The sequence below is a fragment of the Tursiops truncatus genome, chromosome 10, assembly GCF_011762595.2.
Source record: "Tursiops truncatus isolate mTurTru1 chromosome 10, mTurTru1.mat.Y, whole genome shotgun sequence".
In the NCBI taxonomy this organism is placed as follows: Eukaryota; Metazoa; Chordata; class Mammalia; order Artiodactyla; family Delphinidae; genus Tursiops; species Tursiops truncatus.
In genome coordinates, this window is record NC_047043.1 from 60971513 (window position 1) to 60990464 (window position 18952).

At 44.2% G+C, this 18952-nt stretch overlaps 1 protein-coding gene across 18 annotated transcripts in view; it reads left to right on the top strand.

Moving 5' to 3' along the window:
* Positions 1–18952, top strand: part of LARS2 (leucyl-tRNA synthetase 2, mitochondrial) — a 279513-nt gene that overhangs the window by 90172 nt on the left and 170389 nt on the right. Inside the window, exon 1 of one of the 18 annotated variants that reach the window (XM_019946725.3) lies at positions 18141–18293. The exons of 16 other annotated variants lie outside the window; for them this stretch is intronic. The gene's annotated coding sequence lies outside the window, so the exon portion shown is untranslated. Of the gene's footprint in view, positions 1–18140; positions 18294–18390; positions 18526–18952 lie in introns of those variants that run through there. One more of the 18 variants, XM_019946726.3, reaches the window with a different exon arrangement.

Genomic DNA, 18952 nt, shown 5'->3' on the forward strand with positions numbered 1-18952 from the left:
TTCTCTAATGATTAGTGATGTTGAGCATCTTTTCATGTGCCTTTTGGCCTTCTGTATGTCTTCTATGGAGAAATATCTGTTTAGGTCTTCTGCCCATTTTTCGATTGGGCTGTTTGGTTTTTTTGATATTGAACTATATGAGCTGTTTGTATATTTTGGAAATCAATCCCTGTTGGTCACATCATTTGCAAATATTTTCTCCCATTCCATAGGTTATCTTCGTTCTCATAATTTTTAATGGCTGCTTTCCAAGTAGAGGGAAAAGTTTAAATTTTATATATAATCGATTTCTATATATTGTATTATTTGCAAAACATTGACAAGTTGGCCCACTGAGGTGACCTAAGAAGGGTCATTTTATACCTTTGTGGCATAGAGGGAGGTGTCATTCCTCAACCCAAGTGAGTGGAGGGAAGGCATTGATCTCCTTACTAAATACTTCTGTTTCTGTTTCAAATTCAAAACTTTTGGAATACATTGATGATTGGAAGTCAGGAGAAAAGAACCCTACTGACTTCAAGGTTCTCAATAAAACTCTATCCCTTTTCTTCCTTCCCAGCAGTAATACTTTTAGGGCTGCTAGAGAACTCTGGATAAAGATGGGTTTAGGACTCCATTTGTCTCTTGGCACTCATCCATTCCGCAAATACTTATTGAGCACTTGCCATATGTCAGGTATGGCACCAGGCACTGGGGACCCAGAGACCACGGACCATCTCTGTCCTCAGGGCATCAGGTGATACAGGCTTGTAAACAATCAAATGTTATGACAATGCTATGATAATAAGGGCAAGACACAGCAGGGAAAGAATAGGTCTGACATTTCATTCATTCACTGACTGTATTTGTCATTTATTGCTGGGCAATAAACTGCCCCAATACTTAGCTACCTAAAACAATAATAACTATTATCACACAGTTTTGGTGGATCAGGAATTTAGGTACAGTTTAGCTGGGTGGTTTAGGCTCAAGGTCTCTCATGATGTTGAAGTCAGGATGCCAGCCAGCGCTGCAGTCATCTGAAGGCTTGACCAGGACTCAGGGATCTGCATCCAATATGGTTCCCTCACATGGCTCTTAGCAAGAGGTTTTAGTTTCTTGCCATGTAAACCTGGACTGCTTGAGTGTCTGTGATGTGGCTGCCCCAGAGCAAGTGATCCTACAAAAGGAAGTTGAAGCCACAGTGTCTTTCATGAGCTAGCCTCAGAAATCGCACACCATCACTTCCACTATATTATATTGGTCCCACAGGACAATGCTATTCAGTACAGGAGGGGACTACCTGAAGAGTCAGCATTAGGAAGTGGGGATCATTGGGGGCCACTACCACGTTGGTTCATTGATTCATTCGATTGCCAGTTATTAAGCGCCTGCCAGGAGTCTGGCACTATGCTCGGGACTGGGGATACCAACATGGCTGGCAATAATTGAGTTCAGGAACCAATTCTTTGTTTAATTTTATATCTCCAGTGCCTGGAACACAAAGTCTCGGTAAAGGCTTATTTGTCAAAAGGAAGCAAAATGAAGTGGTTAGGAGCTGGACTTATGGAGCCAGTATGCCTAGGTTCAAATCTGGCCTCCTCCTCCCCACACTGATGGTTTTCCAACAAATCATGTTGGTTTATGTTGCTTACAACCAAGAATGCTAATGATATGCTCATTAGTTTTCCCACCAATCTCCTTTTATTGTTCAGACTCCACACAGGATCCCACATTACATTTAATTGTCATGTCTCCTTTAATCTGGGACAGTTTCTCAGTCTTGCCTTGTCTTTTATGACCTTGCCACTTCTGAAGAGTACTGAGTATGCATTTTGTAGAATGTCCCTCAATTTGGGTTTGTCTGAGATTTTCTCGTGATTAAATTGAGGTAATGCATTTTGGACAAAAGCACCAGAAGTGATATTATGAATCATATAAGGGATACGTGATATCAACATGTCTTATTACTGGTGCTGTTGACTTTCATCACTTGGTTAAGGTGGTAGGTATCTGCACAGTTTCTATTTTTTCCTTTGTAATTAATAATTATCTTGAGCTACTTTGAAACTGTGCAAATATCTTCTTTTTTCCTTCTTTTACCCATTGATTTGGCATCCATTGATAATGCCTTTGGACAACAATTATTCCATGTTGTTTGCCTATTCCTGATTTCCTATCTCTATCATTCATTCTACATTTATTAATCGGAATTTTACTTTAAAGAAGAATTATCCCTTCTCCTTCTTATTTACTTATTCAGGTATTTATTTATAACAGTATGGACTCATGGATTTTTTCCCCTATGGTTTATAATCCATTACTATGGTTATTTATCGCTCAAATTATCTCAGATTTGGCCATTGGGAACCCTCAAGCTGCCTCCTGTGTGTATAGGAGAAATTATTTTTAGTTTTAATTTTTTATTATAAAAGTTATATATGCCTGGGTGGAGGGTACATGAGACCTCTCTGTACTATTTTTGCAATTTCTTGTAAATATATAATTATTTCAAAAAGAAAGTGAAAAAAGTAATGTTTGCTCATTATAAAAAATCAGGAAAGGGCTTCCCTGGTGGTGCAGTGGTTGAAAGTCCGCCTGCCGATGCAGGGGACGCGGGTTCGTGCCCCGGTCCGGGAAGATCCCACATGCCGCGGAGCGGCTGGGCCCGTGAGCCATGGCCGCTGAGCCTGCGCGTCCGGAGCCTGTGCTCCGCAACGGGAGAGGCCACAACAGTAAGAGGCTCGCGTACCGCAAAAAAAAAAAAAAAATCAGGAAATACAGAAAAGTATAAAAATTACCTCATCTCTTAGACTTAATCACTGTCTGTATTCTGGTATGTTTCTCTCCATTCTTTCATTTTAAATGCTATCATAACACAATTGTGGCAGCTCTGAGCACTGACATTCTAGTTTTATAATGGAGAGAATGCCAGCCAGGGAGACAGGGATTACTAAAACAGTAATACCACCAACCCAACATCCATGTGTCTGCCACATGCCCCCAGCCCTCCTGGTGCTGGACCACATCTAATCCCTCCCCCGCCAGCATATGAGGTGGGGTGCTGTGTGCAGTACCCATCAGACAGGGTACTGGAGGGTCTCAATGTATTGATTCAGGTAGAAAAGAGTATCAAGGTTAGTTAGTAGAAAGAGAAGGAGTTAAAGCTAGTAAATTCCGGAGAATGTACACAGGTCAGGCTGACTTGAGAGAAGAAGAGAGAGATTAAGATGATTAGAGGGAGAGAAAAGAGGAGAAAAGCAGAAAATGTTGAATTTTTACATTCTTGCTTCCAGAAAACAGAGGGCAGCCAAGAACTCAGTGGGTGTTTAACCAAGCAGACTTAAGGTCTTGGTCAAGGATGAACTTCTCGCCTCCACTCTAGGTTGCCCTGACAACCTTCTCCTTCTGGTATTGACATAATGATGAAACAGAAGGGAAAACAGGCAAATGAAGAAAATAGTCATTAGAGGCAGAACCAGCTGTGGTCTGGCTTGCTTCATCTTGCAGGGAGGTCTGGGGAGGAGTCCAGGAGGGGCAGAGGGCTCTTGGGCTGGTGTTTCAGACAGAGGCATGAGGACTAGAGGGAGAGATGGGGTTTCCTGTACAGGGATGGACTTGAACTCATGTGCTAGAGACACCTGAAGCTCCTCTCAGAAATTTTAGTGAAGCCATTCAATTTAAATTAAATCTCACTGGTTGCATATCCTCCTTGCTTCCCTGGCTCTTCAGATTAGTCAAGGTTGCTTAGAAGGAAACTCCAGAACCCAGGTTCAGGGAATGGCAGCCACCCACTCTACCAGCAGGGCTCAGAGTCACCACATTAACCTGGGGCTTAGAGCCCTTTCTCCTTTTCCATCACCCAGAAGGGTTGGGACCATCAGAGGAGAGAGAAAGAATGGAAGAGGGTATCAACAGTAGTTATTACTCTCTTCTCTTTTCAGGTAGGGAAACTGAGGCTGAGACAGTAACTCGCCTACGGTCACAAAACTGAGAAATGTCCAGGATTCAAACCCAGGTCAGATCAAGTCAAGGTTTTGCTGGGTAATTACCTCATTCTGTGATACAGAACAGTGATTCCCAAACTCTATCGTGTGTCAGAATCTCCTGGAGGGCTTGTTAAAACACAGAAGGCGGGCTTCCCTGGTGGCGCAGTGGTTGAGAGTCCGCCTGCCGATGCAGGGGACGCGGGTTCGTGCCTCGGTCCAGGAAGATCCCACATGCCGCCGAGCGGCTGGGCCCGTGAGCCATGGCCGCTGAGCCTGCGCGTCCGGAGCCTGTGCTCCGCAACGGGAGAGGCCATAACAGTGAGAGGCCCGCGTACCGCAAAAAAACAAAACAAAACAAAAACACAGAAGGCTGAGCCCCACCCCAGAGTTTCTGATTTGGTAGATGTGGGACGTGGCTTGGGAATTAGTATTTCTGACAAGTTTCCAGAAGATATTGATGCTGCTGGTCCAGGAACCACACTTTGAGAACTACTGACATAAAGCAAGCCATTTAAGCCTTGGACCTTGAGTATAGTCTTTGTAAAACAAGGAGTACCTTTTTCAGAGGTGCTTTAGCCATGGGGATACGAAGGTTGAGGGAGTTTTACTTTTAGCAAAGTAGCTCCTTGGATCTCTTTACGTAATAGGTTCCATGTGAGAGGTTATTGGAAAGGATGTTTCTGCTATTAAACATAAAACCAAGAGTTATAAACTAGTGACCTAAAAGATGTCAAATACTGTTTGTTCCTGTTATCTCTTGGTGTGGCTTAAAACAACAACAATTTTAATACATGATTTTGTGGGTCAGGAATCTGGGCAGATCTACCCCTATGGTGCCCACCAGAGTTACTCAGGGCCACTCAGCTGGTGTCCGGGCTGGTCTGGAGGGTCCAAGATGGCTTCACTCACATGGCTGGAGCCTTGTCGGGGTGGTTGGAAGGCTGTTGACTGGAACATCTACCATGGCCTCTCCAGCAGGATGGTCTCAGGGTAATTGGATTTCATGACAGCTCAGGGTCCAGAGCAAGTGTTCCAAGAGACAGAAAGCAGAAAGCACCAGTCTTTTAAGGCCCAGGCCTGGAAACCAGCACAGCGTCACTTTGCCATCTGCCATCTGTCAGCATAATCACCAGAGGTCCCTGTCCCCAGATTCAGGGGAGGGCACATACACTGCCTTCTCAGTGGGCGGAATGTTTTGTGGCTGTCTCTTTGAACTCAAGCTTCATCCACACCTGAACCTTATGTCGATGATAAGCTTCTGATCCTCAAGCCAGATGTGGTAAAGGGATGAGACTTGGGGGTGGGGGGGGGGTTAGTATATTTTGCATGTGGGCTAAATGTAAATAACTTGAGCAGAGGGTGGGTTGTAATAAGTTCTAGAACACCTCTATCCTGCTGGAGGAAGCCCAGTCGGCCCCATGGAGAAGCCCATGTAGAGAGAAACCTGGCCCTGCACCTTTCTCCCAACAGCCCAGCTGAGCTCCCAGCCCATAGGCAGCGCTAACTTACCAGCCATGGGAGTGAGCCAGCTGGGAAGGTTTGGTCCTCCAGCTCCAGTCAAGCTTAGCTGATGGCGCATAGAGTGACATGACACTAAATAGGGCTGTGTGATGGTTCATGTTGTGTGTCAGTGCCCGGATGCCCGGATGTTTGGTCAAACATTATTCTGGATGTTTCTCTGAAGGTGTTTTTCAGATGAGAGTAACGTTTAAATCAGTGGACTTTGAATACATTAGATTGCCCTCCATAATGGGGTGGGCCTCATCCAATCAGTAGAAGGTCTGAATAGAACAAAGACTGACCTCCCCTGAGCAAGAAGGAATTCTTTTTAAGATTTATTATTTATTTATTTATTTATTTAATTTTTGGCTGTGTCGGGTCTTAGTTGCAGCACGCAGGATCTTCGCTGAGGCATGCAGGATCTTTTGTTGCAGCACGTGGGCTCTTCACTGTGGTGTGAGGGCTTCTCTCTAGTTGTGGCGTGAGGGTTTTTTCTCTTCTCTAGTTGTGGCGCACAGGCTCCAGGGCGCGTGGGCTCTGTAATTTGCGGCACGCGGGCTCTAGTTGAGGCGTGCGAGCTCAGTAGTTGTGGCACGTAGGCTTAGTTGCCCCACGGCATGTGGGATCTTAGTTCCCTGACCAGAGATTGAACCCGTATCCCCTGCCTTGTAAGGTGGATTCTTTACCACTGGACCACCAGGGAAATCCACGAGAAGGAATTCTGCAGCAGATCTTGAGGTCTTTGACTCTAACTGCAACTCTGCCATCTATGGAATACTAGTTTTTGATGAATGTTAATAAGTCCTCAGCTATTAAAAAAAATGTTTCCATGGTCAACTATGTTTGGGAAAACTATTTATCAAACAATGCTTAAAAGGTCTCTGTGTTGCAGAACTTCTAATTTGGCCATGGATCTGGAGCCTTGGAAAGGGCTGATCTGGGGTTATTGCGAGCTTCCTGACAGTGAATCTTTATTCTGTTTTGTAAGTGGGTCACCCTGGTCGGCTTCCACTCTTTTAGAGGGTCTCATTTATAGGAGAAAAGGAGTCTCCTTCTTGGGTAAAAGGAAAGCGATGCATCGCTTTGTTCTCTTCCATCAGAGCAGCACTGTGGGTCCATGCGTGAAGACTTTCCAGCCTGAGAGCTGCTGCTCCATCAGAGCCCTCCCCCAGCTCCTGAGGCTTCCCCTTTCTGCGAGGGAGTTTGGACCAGTCTATCAGATATTCTAGAGCAGAACCAATGAATTATTTATGTGCTTTCTGCTGGCAAAGATGCTAATGAGATGCTACTGCATACATTAGTGTAATACCTGGAGATTCTTTTTGCTCAGGACCACTGCCTCTGCCGCCTATTGGCTGTGGTGGTGGGTAGGGTATGGGGTGGCAAAGAAGCCAAGGAACTGAAGACTTGCCAGCCAGCAATTCATGACTAGGGAGAACAGAGGCCTATCCATCTTCCTAGGTCCCATGTTGGGGACTTGAAGAATGAACATCCCGAAGCTGTTTTCCACTCACACAAGCAGGACAGAGCTGAAATCACCTCCTCCAGGATGCCTTTCCTGACTTATCCCTACCCACTGTGCCCTCTCCTTCCTCTCCAGGCTGAGAGATGTGTCCCTCCTCTGTGTGCTGCAGTCCCTGTGCTGACCAGCATCATAGATGATGGCAGGGCTCCATTGTCTGTGTCCACCATTACACCCTGAGCTCCTGAGAGCGTGTGTTCAGTGCCTTTCTTCTCTTCCTCTCCAGGACCGAAGGTGGCGCTCAGTACATACAGGATGTTCAGATGTTGTTTGATGAGTTGAATTGAATTGTTCATACGTGATTAGTTCAATTCAGAAGGAAATATGGTTATTTTGATAGGGATTGGTCTTTGCCTTTGGAGCTGCTGAGCAAATTTAACGTGTAAACAAGACTCAGGTGGAGAGATGTTAAACACTCAAAAAAATATCTTTTCCAAGTACTTTGGCAGCTTCCATTTGATGAACAGTTGGTTGATTTCAAATGATTTAGTTGTATTTATTCAAGTAAGTTCAATAGGACCAATCTCTATTTGGCAAAATTCTGTTAACTCTTACTGTCTTTTACTGTATGGCCTTAGCAGTAATTCATTTTCATTTCATCTCCCTTCCTTCCTTCCTTCCTTCCTTCCTTCCTTCCTTCCTTCCTTCCTTCTTTCCTTCCTTCCTTCCCACTCATTCAGATGGGAGTTTTCTCCTCAAATTAAGAGAATAAGTATTAGGAAGTAAAGCTGTGGTCATGTATCTTGTCTGGTTTCTGCATTGCTTTCATGTTTCAATTGACACTATCACACCAAAGCTATTGATTAGCTCTTTACCGCTTACAGTGCAGTGCATGGGCTGGCAGTATCAGCATCTCCTGGGAGCCTGCTAGAAATGCAGAACCTCAGGCACACCCCAGACTTTCTGATCATTGGGTGATTCATATGCATGTACATGTCTGAGAACAAAGGTTTAACTAACCTGGACAATGTCCCTGTTTCATACCTTGGAGATGATGTGGGGACTGAACCAAAAGAAGAGGATTGAATATATACCTCTTTGCAATTTATCAGCACTAAGTGGCCTACACTTTTATGGGATCTACACACTGGAAAGGTTTCCCTACCTGTCCCACGCACACCTCCTGTAAGAAGCAGCACCGCCGCCCCTAAGGGGCTGCCATTAACCACTTTATATGCGTTCTCTCTCTCAATCCTTACAACAAATCTATGAGGTAGGCACCACCTCTGTCTCTTTACAGATGAAGAGCCTAAAGACTAGAGAGGAGAAACAGCTTGCTTGCCGCCACCCAGCTTGGCACAGTACCTGGCCTGTAACAAGGGTTCTGTAATTGAAGGCTTTCAGCATTCTCCTTCTCTTTTTGGGGACAGGGTGTCCAGATTTAAATGGCTGCAGAATAGTTCAGTTGACTCATAAACTGCACTGAGGTGTCATCTTCTGTTTTCAACCCTTTGCAGACTCTAGAATGGTATTTGCTACCCTGGGCCAAGAGCCAGGGATAGTATCTTATTGCCTGCCCCATCCCAAGGCTCCCACTTGTTCTTCCATGTACTTCTCCTCAATCTCCTCCTCCTTCTCTCCTTCCTCCAACTTCTCCTCTTTCTCTTTCTTGTCTTCCTCTTCTTCCTCCTTTCCTTTTTTTTAAGATTTTTTTTAAATTGAAGTATAGTTGATTTACAATGTATTAATTTCTGCTGTACAGCAAAGTGATTCATTATACATATATATACATTATTTTTTGTATTCTTTTTCATTATGGTTTATCTCAGGATATTGAATATAGTTCCTTGTGCTATACAGTAGGACCTTGTTGTTTATCCATTTTATATGTAATAGTTTGCATTTGCTAACCCCAAACTCCCACTCCATCCCGCCCCCACCCCTCTCCCCCTTGGCAACCACAAGTCTGTTCTCTATGTCTGTGAGTCTGTTTCTGTTTCATAGATAGATGTTTCCCTTTTTTCTCTTCTTTCTCCTCCCGTGGTCAAGCACTTGAACTCAGTGCAGCTCCTCTTTCTTCCATCCCCCTCCTTCCCTCCTTTCGCTCTGGGCTCCAGGTAGAGAATTCAGATGATGATGATGATGGTGACAATGATGACGATGATGATTTTATCGTTGTTATTGTTTGGCCATGCAGGATTTTCGGTCCCTTTTCCCCCTTTATTCTTTTCATCTTCTACCCTGGTGGGAAGGAGGTCATTCAGCATAAGAACATGAACTGCTATGAAAAGCAACCAACATTAGGAAGAGAAAGCCTGGTTTGTCTTAAAGATCTGGAAACTCTGTGGGTGAGGAGGAGGGACATGATGGGTAATAAGGACCGCAGGGAGTGAGGAGGGAGAGAAAAGAGAAGACACTAGAAAGAAGGAACTCCAGGGTGCTCCTCAGACACAGTCTGGTTGTTCTGCAAGGGGATGAGTAGGAAAAGCACAGACTATTTGGCGCCATCCTCTCTACTTGGAGTGTGTTCATCACCAGCCACTGGGAAGCCACTGTCAGGTTAAGGGTATGCCGGCAAGTCCTTCCAGCCACGTAATGATGTAATTACAGGGCAGTTACATCATTGTTACTGCTAATACCAGCCCACCACTTCCTACACTCCCTCTGCATGCCTGGCACTTTTTAAATTCTTTCCATACACGACTCCTACATGTCACAGATTGGGCAGGGTAGGAAACTGAGGCCTGTGCTTTCTCTATTTATCTGCTGTACAGTTTGGACTGTAACACAGTAAACTAGATCGTTGGGACTGACACACAACTTGCTGTCCTCTGTGTACAAGACTATGCTGCTGATCAAGGATCAGAGGAGTGTGATCCTTGACTTAATTAATTTATTGTCTACTTGGGAAGAGAAGACATATACACATAAATTCAAGGGCTAATTACCTCTACAAGAATACAAGAGATGCCAGAGATGGTCTGACTAAACACCAAATTAATGGCAGGGATATAGGACCTATAAGATCTTACTAACATTTATTTATTAAAATTGCAGATATCACCAAAAGATGGACAAGATACATTTTATACATCTGCAAATAAATATAAGTAACCCATAACCCACTCTTAGACTAAAAATAACAAATTCTGAATATCTTCAGGTCAAATGTAACTCAGTACTGTTTTATACATTCAGTATTTCTTCAAATAAGATTATCTTTTTCTAGAAGTAATCACAAAGCCTAAGGAGATTTGCAGCAGTGGAAAGGAGTTTTTTCTCCCCTGTAATGAACAGATCAAAAGCTTAATCCCAAGGTCTGTCTCTGTGTCCAAGGATAATTGTGGTGTGAGTCACTCCAAGTGGGTTTTTTCCTACACACTCAAGAACTGCAAGGCATGGCAGCAGGGTGGGGGAGACATAAAATTTTAAAAGTCAACAAAAGAGGTCACTTTCAGCAAACTTTGTATCCTGGAAGGGATGCCAAAAACGGGTACTGTTTTATATCAGGCACCTAGGAAAATATGTACTGATTTTGCTCCAGGCCACTCAAGGCCAAGACTGCTCTTCAGAAAGGCATCTACTCCCATGTTCTTGGTTCCTGATCTCTTGGACACTGGCTTTGCAAAGATCATTATGAGTCTTTTGACCCACCAGTGCTAGGCTTAACTTTCAGGTCAGCAAGAACTATTAAAGAAAAAATTATCCATGACACTAGTTAAAATAGTGAGGCAGACTTTATTCAGGGAGACTTTTACTATAGGTGTAGGGACTACTGCAATGGGGTTTTGCAGTAGGGGAGAAAGATTAGGCTTAGCTCTGAATATAACAAAGAGAAGTGGGAATTTATAGCCAAGGAGCAGAGTGAGGGTCAGTGGATAGAAAATTACCAATAGGAAACATCAAGGGTAAGGGGAGAGTCTGGCTAAGCCAACCTAACAGGATGCTTGCTGAAGGCAGGCCAGGGTGATCAGGCATCACTTGGGGGTTGGTGGAGGAAGAGGAACCCCGGGCAGGGGGAGTCTGGCTAAACTGACTTAGCAGGATTCTTGCTATGATTGAGCCATGCAAAGATAGACACAGAAGTGCCAAAGTTGAGGCCTAGTTGGGAAGAAGATTCTGAGACAGCTGGCTTCAGGTAGGGTTTGATCTGGCAGATCCTTCTGTAGCACCAGGACCCAATTCCTCTCTTAGCGTCCTGCCTTCATTCTTAGCAGACTCATCCATCTCGTTCTGGGATGGCTGCTGCAATTACTGAGATTTTTCTTTCCACCCAGCAGCAAAAAGAATCTGGGTTCTAGTGTTCCCAGCAGAAGTCCTATGCTTTCGTCTGGTTAGTCCAGCTTAGATAATGTGCCTGCCTCAACCGTCTTTGTGGTCAGGGGATGGAATAACTGGACTGGATTAAGCCAGACCTCAGACCTGGGGTATGAGGGGTGGAGTCAAGTTCACAAGACTAAATGGCTCAGAGTTGGGGTGAGGGGTGGCTTTTTAAAGGGAAGTCCAGAAGCATTGATCGGAAAAGGGGAAGGAGTAGGTAAGGGGAAAAATCATAGATGATAAGCCTATCTACACCTTCAGTGGCTTGATTATCACAGCTGGGGCATTTTTATTGAAAAACAGGCCTGTATACAGTAGCAAGAATCTTGGGGTTGGCCTTCATAATGGAAGACTTCAAGTTGTTCCCAGAAGATCTGAATCAATGTCTGAAATGTGACAGCTCAGATAAGAATTTACATGGCTGCCTCAGGACTTATTTTTTTGAAAGGTCGCAAAAGCATGGAAATAAATGTCAAGTTGGAATTATTTATTACTCTTGTACCTCGAGGTCATTTCTAGTGAGTTTGCTTTACCTAGTGAGGTAAGCAGGGGAAAAGCTTGTTTTTACACTAAGGGAAGAAATGAATGAAGAAATGGAGACTCCTATTCCTGGAAATTCCTGACACGCAGGCTTTTGTATTAATCAAAGAGAGTGCAGAGCAGGGTGCAAGAGGTAAGGAAAATGAACAAAGGATAGAGAAGTAAAGTTTCAGTGATTCAAATAAAACTCAAAGCTGTTAAGGGAGTCTGCAAAGAACTCAGGAAATTGGTCATTACAATTTTTAAAATAGTACTTGAATGAATCCGGAATGTCTAAACCTTGGTAGGGTCCAACAGAGTAGGTGGGGCAAGACGAGGTGGGAAGGGGGTGAGGAGGTGGCGTGGGAGGGACCAGAAAGAGACCAACTGATAAGGTGGTTGGGAAGAGAAAAAACAGTGAGAGAGGGAAGGGTTGGGGGGGGGGGAGAAGAGGAAGCAGCAGGGAGAGGAGGAGGAGGACGAAGAAGGATAAGGAGAAGAAGAAGAAGAAGAGAAACTTGGAGGATCAGACACCATAATATGAAAGGCACACAGGTGGGAGGAAAGGCAGGGGCACCCAGGCAGAGAGAACTAGAGAAGCAATTTGAAGATGAGCGTCTCCCTGAGGTCAGAGAAGCATGTTTTCTTCATCCTTGTCCACCCATTTCCTGATGCAGGGCCTGGCTCTTATGCTCTTATAGTGAAAACCAAGGCAGAAGAAGCACGCAGAGAAGGATGCCGGGAAGCTGGAGGGGGAGACACAGGGATGGGAGGTATGCAGTAGTTCAGGCTAAAGATCGAATGCCGGCTCTTAAAGGAGTAAACATGAGTAAATACGTTGGAAGGCAAGTAAAATTTTCAAGTCTCCACGCTATAGAAGCCTCTTACAATATGGGGGGAAAAGGTAGTATAATTTCTGAAACAAGATTGAGCCTAGAGTTTAAAAAAACAAGTCTTTTTCATTTTTTAATCACAAAAGTAATACATGTCTGTTGTTAAAAACTTCAGTGTTTTAATACAGAGAGTAAAATGTGAAAGTCCACCTCTGGGAGCTGGGCATCCTGCCCCCTCTCACTTTTTCAGGCTTCCCTCTTTCAGTCATTCCTTCCATGTCCGACACTGATTCCTCCTTTGACTTTACCATCTCCACCGCCTTACAAACATGTTCATGCATTTCCTATTCCTTTTAAAAAATGCACCAAGAAGGGCTCAGCCTTCACTTCTGTGGCATGTCTGCCCCATATACAAATCGTGAATTAAATCAGGAGGGACATTCTACAAAATACCTGACTGGAACTCTTCAGAAGTGTCAAGGTCATGCAAATAAAGATGGAGGAGCTGTCCCAGATTGGAGGAGACAAAGAAGAATTGTATCTCAATGCAGGGTATACCCTGGACTGGATCCTAGACCGGGTATTAAAGGAAACTCTCCTGATGTGATAAAGAGTGCATTAGTTATCTGTTGCTGAGAAAAATTATCCCAAAGCGTAGCAGCTTAAAACTACAAACATGTTCTATCTCATGCAGCTTCTGAGAATGACTTAGCTGGGGTTCCTCCTCAGGGTCTCTTGTGCTGTTTCAGTGAAGTTGTTGCCTGGGGCTGCAGTCTTAGAAGAGCTGACCGGACTGGAGGAACTGTTTCCAAGCCCACTGACCTGGCTGCTGGCAGACGACCTCAGTTCCTCACCATGTAGTTCCTCACCATGTAGCTCTCTGTTTTTATTTTGGCCGTGCCACTCCACACAGCATGCTGGATCTTAGTTCCCCAACCAGGGATCGAACCTATGCCCCCTACAGTGGAAGCATGGAGTCTTAACCACTGGACCACCACGGAAGTCCCTAGCTCTCTTTATAGCCTTGCTCATGACATACTCCCTCATACCCCATCACCTGAGTGAGTGATGCAACAAACACACACACCAAGATGGGAGCTGCAGTGCCTTTTACAACCTAATGTGGAAAGTTTAGGTACATAGAGTTATTTCTGCTGTATTCTATTGGTCACACTAACCCAACCCAGTATAACATGGGAGGGGATACACATGGGTGTGAAGACCAGGAGGTGGAGTTATCAGTGGTACTGGTGGTATCTTGGAGGTGGGATACCACAAAGAGTATTTACCAAAAACTTAAAGCAAGCATCATACGTTAAGGTAGAGCATTAGAAGCAACCCCAATCCAAGTGAGGGACCGAGGGAGTAAGACAAGGATGTCCACTATCACGGCTATTCGCAGTGCTTACTCAAGTGTGAAAGAAGGCTCTCCTTCTCTTTAAGGATTATCTGTGGTATCTGGCATGTTTGACCCTGACCTGTTCTTCAAGTTGAGTCCTGGCCAAAGGAGACAAATAATGTTTGAGTGAGACTCTGGAGAGCTAGGCTCCTTTGATGAGACGGTGCCATGTAAAGAAACTTTCTGAAGAATTAGAATGTTAATAACATACAATGCCCTATAAAGATGAAATCAAACAAATGGTGATGGGCATCACTCTATTTAATAAAAAGTCTTCTTAATCTTTTCTGTATACAAAGTCATAGAAGCTGAATAGTATACAAATTACCACACACTCGGTGGCTTAAAACAAAACACACTTATTTCCTTATAGTTCTGGATGTCAGAAATCCAAAATCAGTTTTACTGGGCCAAAATCAAGGTGTCAATAGAAGTCCACTCCCTTCTGGGAGGTTCTAGGAAAGGATCTGTTTTCTTTCCTTTTTTTAAATTGTGGTAAAATAATCATAAAATTTACCATCTCGGGACTTCCCTGGTGGCGCAGTGGATAAGAATCTGCCTGCCAATGCAGGGGACACGGGTTCGATCCCTGGTCCGGGAAGATCCCACATGCCGCGGAGCAGCTAATCCCGTGCACCACAACAACTGAGCCTGTGTTCTAGAGCCTGCGAGCCACAACTACTGAGCCCATGTGCCACAACTACTGAAGCCCGCATGCTTAGAGCCCGCGCTACACAATAAGAGAAGCCAGCACAAGGAGAAGCCCATGCACCGCAACCAAGAGTAGCCCCCACTCGCCACAACTAGAGAAAGCCTGTGCACAGCAACGAAAACCCAACACAGCCAAAAATAAATAAATAAATAAATTTTAAAATTACCATCTCAACCATTTTTAAATGTACAGTTCAGTGGCATTACATACATCCACATGGCTGTGCATTCACCATCATTCATCTCTGGACCTTTTCATCTTCCCAGACTGAAACTTTGTACATGTTAAACAATGACTCCCCATCCCCCCTCCTCCTAGCCCCTGAGCAACCACACTTCTACTTTCTGTCTCTATGACTTTGGCTACTCTAGGTACCTCATACAAGAGGAACCATGTAATACTTGTCCTTTTGTGACTGTTTCACTTAGCATGTCTTCAAGGTTTGTCCATGTTGTAGCATGTGTCAGAATTTCCCTCCTTTTAAGGCTGAATAATATTCCACTGTATTTATGTACCATGTTTTGTTTATCCAGTCATCCCTTGATGGACACTTGGGTTGCTTCCACCTTTTGATTACTGTGAACAATGCCTCTATGACATGGGCGTGCAAGTATCTCTTTAAGATCCTGTTTTCAGTTTTTTTGGGTATCTACCCAGAAATGGAATTGCTGGATCATATGGGGAAATCTATATTCTTGTCTTTTTCATCTTCTAGAGCTGCATTCCTTGCTTTCCTTTGCACATTGTCCTTCCTTCATCTTCTAAACCATCAGCACAGCATCTTGTCCAGTGGTCACATTGCCTCTTCTTCTGTCTCAAATTTCCCTCTGCCTCTCTCTGTCATTGCATTTAGGACCTACCAGGATAACCCAGGATAATCTCATCTCAAGATTTTTAATTTAATCATGTTGCAAAGTATCTTTTGCCATATAAAATAATATTCACAGGTTCCAGGGATTAGGACCTAGGTATCTTTGGGGACCATTATTCAGCCTACCACACAAGCTAATAGAAAAAGCAAAAGTAACATAGAAAACTATCATGAAGAGAAAGAAAGCCCCATAGAACCCCACTGTCCCTAGAGATCATCACAGGAAATAAATAGTATGAGACATATTTTTCTAGATTTCTTTTCATGCATATACTAACACATGTATTTCATTTATTTCCTTTCCTTTTTAAAAAATCAAAAATGGGTAACATTTTACACAGCCCAGCAACTTGTCTCTTTCATTTAATAATGTATCTCTGTAGCAAGCTCTTTAAGAGTGAAAGAAATTTACTTTCATGTTATGTCTTCTTTGATGTAAAAATAGCAACTTTCCAGTAAAGCAAGTGAACTTTTAGAAAAATTCTATTTGAAATAATCTCCTAGAAATGTCAATGTTAACTTTAATTCATAAGAGGAAAGAGGTATTTTGAATCAAAATAAGGGTAGAGGCTACTTAGAATTTAGTGTTTTGGGTAAATTAGAGAAAGGGCACCCTAGTTATATGTGCATACAGCATGAAGTCCTTGAAGATTGAATTACCTTGTGTGGTATGTTGGTATGAGAGTCAGTGCTTCCATGGTGTCAATTTAAATTAAGCATCTGGTTTCAGGGGTGGAGAGATCAGGAGACCTGGATGGGAATCCTGACTCTGCCATCAACTAGCTGTGTGACCTCAGGCAAGCTGTAGCCAATCTCTGGGCCTCAGTGTCCTCATCTTCGAAATGAGAGAATTGGCCTGGAAGTTGTCTCAACTAATGATCTTTCATTCTGCACTTTGGGAAGGGCACTATTTTAGCAGGTTAGAGACCCAGTTTTGAATACCAAATCTTTTACAGTCAGCCCTCTGTATCCGCGGGTTCTACATCAGTGGATTCAATCAACCACAGATGGGAAATATTCCCCCCCCAAATTCTAGAAAGTTCCAAAAAGCAAAACTTGAATTTCCTGTACACTGGCAACTATTTACATAGCATTTACATTGTAATAGGTATTATAACCTAGAGATGGTTTAAAGTGTACAAGAGGATATGCATAGGTTATATGCAAATATTACACCATTTTAAGAAGGGACTTGAACATCCTTGGATTTTGATATCCTCGAGGGGTCCTGGACCCAGGACAGGATCTGGGATCCTGGTATCCCCCTGGGATACCTTGGGATGACTGTACTAATTTGCTGTGATCTTGAGCTAGACAGCTCTATTGGGCCTCAGTTTATTCATCTGTAAAATGAGCCAGCTGGACTATTCTCAAGATCCTTTCTAACTCTCACATTCTAAGACAGTGAGTCTCAAACTTCAGTGTGCCTAAGAATTCCCTAGAGGTTTCTTAAAATGCGGAGTCCAATTCAGCAGGACTGGGGTGGGGCCTGAGATTCTATATTTCTAGCAAATTGCCAAGTGAGGCTGATGCTGGTCTGAAGTGTACACTGAATAACAAAGTATTTGGATTTCGAACTGTCAGGAAACTTTGTTAAAGACTTGGAAATTGGTGAGAGATTAGTGTGTGGGTGGAGTACTGGTCTGGGGATTATCTGGTGCTGTGGGGTATGCACATTTGCTTGTCTTCTATTGTCCAGCTCTGCAAAAGCTAAGATATAGACTATAGATGTAGAATACAGAATAATGGGATGAACTTTATTTGATAGAGGCACAAGTGATTTCAGCCCTGTAGAAAAAGATAGCTCTCAAACATTACTTTTTCTAGTCCTACATGATATCAACCAGTTTTGCACAAGTAGCAAATTTGTTTCAGTATTCCTGATTGCCCATATATATGTGTTCTTCTAAATCTCCTTTAAACAGGTTTTACGTTTTTGAAAATTATACTTTAACACCACTGTTCCTTTGCAATTCATTCATTGATTCATTCATTTATTTATTTATAGCAAGAAAGACTTGCCAGGGATGGGGAGGTTACAGGGTGGAATACATAAACTCTAATAGGAAAGTGGGTGGTCAGGCATCATGTTTTCCTGACTCCCAGCCCAAGTATCAGGTGAGGAAAGCACACTTTACCTCCAACTTTGGCCAGGTAATTCCCCTCCCACAGCTAGACCACGGATATGGTGGAAGATGGCTTAACCATCATGTGGTCCATTAAGGATCAAGAGGTTGAGAGAGGAGGAGGAGGCTGTAACTACGATGTACTTCGAACCGTGGCCTCGGGATTCCTCCAGTGGTCTTTACACCACGTGCCGCCTAGGGACACTAAACTGATGAATTTCACACGCCTGCTACAATTGTGAAGAATTTTATCCTTGGATATCCAGAGTTTTGCAGCCGCTAGACGCAGGGTGGAGGTCTGGGCCCAAGGGCGGGGCTTGGGGCCAGGGGGCGGTGCCAGTGACCGAAGAGCGGAACCCGCGACACCGCCCAGCGGCCCCGGCCTCAAGGAATGCCGGGAGTCAGGACCAGGCCGCGCTCTTACTCTTTCGGCTCCGCCCCCGCCTGTCTGTGTCTGCAGTGGCCGCCATCGATAAAGTTGTTGTTCTGCCAACATGGCGGCGCCCGTGGTGACTGGCCGGGCCGTGTTCGCCTAAGGTGGGAACCGAGGCGTAAGGAGCCGCAGGCCAGAGCCTGTGAGCAGGTAAACCCCTGACCCGGGCTCATAGGGGCAAGATAGGAGGCCTGATCTCCCCTTTACCCGGATTGGTAGATTTCGACTTGCCGGGAGCCGAAGGGAAAGTGCGGGCTGGGTTTGGTGGTCTCGGAGCTGTGCAGTTTCCCAGCTGGAAAAGTTTCTGAGATTCCGATCTTCAGATTCTTTGAGCCACTGACTCTGTTGACAGCTCTGGACCCTTTCCCAGAAAAACGCATATGTACGTATAGTTTTGTACTCAATTCCCTCTCTCCACCGCTCCACTACCCCGGCTGGTCCCTGGATCTTTGCTCCCGGGGCTGAGGCTTTAGACTCGAAGGACATCCATTGGCCCACATCCTCTCTGTGACCCACAGATCATTGTCACAGCATGTTAGGGCTCTAAGGTCATCAGAGAGCATCTGGATTTACCCCTTTATCTTAAGGAGAAGCTGATTTTCTAGGCAGGAAGTAATTTTCCTAAGGTCACAGAGAATTAGTTGGGGTTTTTTGTTGTTGTTTTTGCACATAGCTCCTTTAAGATTAATTTCCCAGGTACATTCTCGGACACTTTCTTTTGGGCGCACACTAATGCCCTCGTGTGCTTCTCTGTGTTCTGTTTCTTTGCCCGTTTTTTCCTACTCTGCTAGGTTTCTCTGTCCGTATAT